Source organism: Urtica dioica, chromosome 7, assembly GCF_054948205.1.
Source record: "Urtica dioica subsp. dioica isolate 48M chromosome 7, U.dioica_male_clone48M_v1_H2, whole genome shotgun sequence".
In the NCBI taxonomy this organism is placed as follows: Eukaryota; Viridiplantae; Streptophyta; class Magnoliopsida; order Rosales; family Urticaceae; genus Urtica; species Urtica dioica.
The window spans coordinates 26,400,171-26,404,605 of NC_142762.1; the positions used below are offsets into that span (position 1 = coordinate 26,400,171).

Genomic DNA, 4,435 nt, shown 5'->3' on the forward strand with positions numbered 1-4,435 from the left:
GACTGGGAAGTCAGGATAGGGCCTTCGATCTCAAGGTCATCGTTGGGTGTGGCCCAAGCGCTAGATAGAGGCTCGTCAAGTTCGTCATCTCAGACCGATCCATTGGTTAGCGAGATGCGAACTTAGATGGACGCCCAACAAGTCGAGCTGCAGGAGATGCGGCAACAGATCGCTTTCCTCACCCAGTCCCAGATGCACCACCATCCTCCCACGACTCCTCAGCCTCAGCCTGCACCGTAACCAGGTGGCACAGATCAGGAGACGCCAGGTTCTACGCCGGGTTCTACGCCTGGTTCTATGGATTTCTTGCGAGACCGTCCTTACAGAAGCGACGGAACGAGTGGCAGCGCGTCAGGCAGCGACGGACGAGGACGAGGAAGCGGTTCTCGAAGTTCTAGCAACTTATTTGGTAGAGAAAATTCTACTATCGATAAGTTGTATAGGAAAAAAAATTAGAAATTGACTTGTTCATTTTTATTAGACTGGATTTGTATGTTTAATTTATATAAGAATTCTATTTATAGAATATTATTGTTTCTAATTTATTATTTTGTTAATTAATTTTTATTTAATTATAGATTAATTTTTTTAATTAAAAATAACATATTAGGTGCGACTACTATATGGTGGGAAGCTTATTGGGTGCGACATGTCGCACCGAATATAATGGCAGTAAGCTTATTGGGTGTTACATGTCGCACTCAATATGAAAACACCCGCCAATTTCAAGAATTTTGGCAACAAAATAGGTGCGACATTAGGTGCGATATGTCGCACCTAATATTTGACACTTTTCGATGCGACATGTCGCACCTAATATCTTTAGCGACGGATTTTTAGGTGCGACATTGTCGCACCTAAAGTCGCACTTAATAAATTATTAGGCGCGGTGGTACCTAGGATAGTCTAGTGGTAATTCCACACCACTTCCTGTGTGGAGGTCGCGGGTTCAATCCCCACTGCAGCTAAGTTGCCTTCAAAAAATAATATATAAATAAACTATTAGGTGCGACTGTTTAGGCATTTGGTGCGACAATCGTCGCACCGGATGCTTTTATTTGTTCTAGTGTCTCTAGGTTTTGGTTCTTTTCCGGCAAAGACAAACCTAGCGTTTTACAGTTGTTGTTGTTATTATATACTGATACATTGGGAGAGTAAGAGTGAAAAGTGAGGGGAGCTCAAATCTAAGGGGAACCTAGGCTAGTAACACCATAGAATAGCTTGGAGTTAGGAATAGTGGAAGGTGATTATTCATTGTATTCCGTCGTGTACTCATTCTATTGTCTAGTGGAGTTACTCTTTTCACCGAGATACATATCCCCCCAGAGTATGCATTTTAATGCCGAACTGGTTTACCACTCTTGGTGTCATTGACTTGCTTTTATTATCGATTGCTTGTTGTTCTTGTAGTCGTTCTTAACAATGTTAGAAAGGTTATACAGCAGATCTGCACTTTCATGCACTATTATGTTGGGATTTTGGAATGTTGCTTATTCAATCAATTTGGCATGGCGTTTCCGTTCGTTATTAAAGTAGACAGTAATTAAAGAGAGCAAATAATGAGTCTAAAGAGATTGGTTAAAGTAGTTATGTAAATAGACGATATTTTCCATGTGCAATCAAGTTTTTGTCGGTTGGTAGAAATTCAAAAAATTTAAATCCCTTTCTAATCATAAAAGTCTATTTACTTTTTCTGATGCATTTATATGAAATGTATTTTTGGACTTTATTTCTGAAATGTATATGAACTCTAAACCATGTTCTTACTAGTGAAATTTTTTAATAATGTTTTTATACTACAAGCTGTATTCTCTGATCTCTATAATATATATGGACATTGTTTCTGAAATGTATATGAACTCTAAACCATGTCCTTACTAGTGAAATTTTTTAATAATGTTTTATACTACAAATTGTATTCTCTGATCTCTATAATATATATATATATATATATATATATATATATATATATATGTATTTAGGTCGTCCTAATTATTTAACCAATTTTAAATTTAATTTTAAAAAACTAATCATTGTTTTCATTTATTTTACAAATTAGTCATTTACAAAAATTAAAGTATAAAAATGCTACAAATGATTATTTAAAATGATATCTGATTAATAAGGTAATCACTAAATATGACTAAATTTTAAACATACTTGAAATGTTGGCTAAATTGCAAATTTAATGTTCAAAATGACCTAGTCCCTGTGATTTGTTTTTATATATTTTATAAATCCATTAAGAAATCCAATCACCTCTTGGCTCTGGCCATAAATAAATAATATTATTAAAGACATCCAACAACCACGCTACCCCATTTTAGGATAAGAATCATGAAGAGACCTCAAATTTGCAATTATAAAACGCGCCCAGCATTTGGTCCTAAAATAGCACCAATCTTCTTTCATTTCAGATAAGATCACCCACATTTTTATATATTTAAAAAAAAAAAAAAAAAAAAAAAAAAAAAGAATAAGACGAATCATAGGGCCATCATGAATAAGGCTTCCATGATTCTCATAGTGCTCCTTGCAGTAGCCACTATTTGTCCCGCCGCTAGGTTCGATTCTTCTTTGGAGCTCAAGATATATTCAGGTAACTACTAGTACTATATTCATATATACACTTAAATAATAAATGATGACACCTTAATTACTGAGAGGAGAGAAAACGGTACTCATGATCATTGTGCTCAGAATGTGAGTGCAAAGAAGAACTCGGTGAGACAAAGTGCCAACGGTACGAAGGATTGATGGCACGCTGCCCAGTGGACTGTCCCGGGAATTGCCGTTGCACAAGAAGTATTCCTTCGGCTTGCTTTTGCAAGTTTACGGTCGAGACATGTGTTCCCTCAGCTAGCTCAGCTCTCCGGCTTAAGGATCTCCTTCTTCCTAAGCCTTGATAAGAAAATCCGAGGACACAATAATAAAGCTGTTGTTTATAGGCCATGTGCCTTTTGTTTACCCCGAATAATCGCCCTTACCACAGCCATAACTTTGTGAGTTGAGGCCTATGAGCATAGTTTTCCGGTTTTATGTAATATGTAATTTTGCTTCGTTTGTTTTTCCATTGATTTGCTAATATCGTGGATATAAGTACCAGTTTCTCACACCGTTTTGATGATCTCAAAAAATGTGAAAAAGTCTATGAAAAGTGATAACCAACAGAAAAAGGTGTATATATATAGGGAAAAATTGAATCAAAGAGAGATTTTGATGATCATGAGTTATAATGAAATATTTTTTTATTTTCTATTCTATATACAAAATAATTGAATTAAAAAATTTCTTTATTAAAAGTTAAAGGATTTTTTTTATAAAGAGAGAATTTGATTTTTTTTAATAAAATAGTAAATAAATATTTATTCTATTAAGGGTATTTTGGGGAGTTCAAATTATTTTTTTCTAAAAAATAAACGAAAAAGAGTAATATTTGTAATATAACAATTTTTTAGGGGATGTATATGTCATTTATATTAAACTGAAAGAATATGTCTGATACTTCTAGAAATAGAGGGGATAAATCTCGCATTTCGATTAAACACAAGGGATACTCTTGATATTTTCCCATATATATATATATATATATATATATATATATATATATATATATATATATATATATATATGACGAAACACCAACATGCCAATAGAGAAGCTGACAAAAAGAGATCGCAATATACTTCAAAAAACAAAAAAAATTGTGTCAATGTATGTGCCAGACATATAGATTGAAAGTTTGAAACTAGAATACCTTCATAGTGAACCGTGTCCTCAAGGTATGTTACTTCAACCAAGCCTTCCTCGCTAATAAAGCTTGGAACATTATCTGCTAGAGCTTGGTGAACCGTGTCCTCAAGGTATGTTACTTTCCCGAGTCTGATTTCTTGGAAGCTAACGAGGGGGCGGGTTGCTCCCAAATTTGGAAAGGTATTCTTTGGGGCAGGAAACTCGTAGAGAGAGGATCGAGATGGCGTATTGGAGACGGAGAGCATGTAGATGTCATTAGTGATCGATGGATCCCGAGGCCGAAGATGTTCATGCTAATCGACCCCGCTCCCCTTCCCTGTGAGATGCGTGTTGCCGAGTTGAGGAACTACAACGGGGGCTGGAACGAAGACTTAGTGAAAGCGATGTTTGTTCCAGAAGATGCAGACTTGATTCTCTCGAGTCAAACCCTCAATCCGGAGGTGGTTCCTGATGAAGACAGAGGATTTGGAGTGGTTCCTGATGCTCTCGTGGCAGATTTGGAAATCCCGAAACGATTGGGTTCTGCAAGGAATTAGAAGACGACATGAAGCCACGGGGGAGTGGACGGCCCATTACTTCCACGAAACCAAACCTCCCCCGAAGCAGACCAAGCATGATGAGAGTGACTCAGTAAGGTTCCACCAATGGCCTCCGCTTTGAGACACATTGGACAGCGGTAACC

General features: G+C 36.6%; 1 long non-coding RNA gene across 1 annotated transcript; it reads left to right on the forward strand.

Annotated features, from left to right (window-relative positions):
* The first annotated feature begins 2,259 nt into the window (after positions 1-2,259).
* On the forward strand, positions 2,260-3,127 carry LOC149390569 (uncharacterized). Its single transcript, XR_016300103.1, has 2 exons — positions 2,260-2,599; positions 2,701-3,127. It is a non-coding gene; the product is annotated as an uncharacterized LOC149390569 (long non-coding RNA).
* Positions 3,128-4,435: the final 1,308 nt, after the last annotated feature.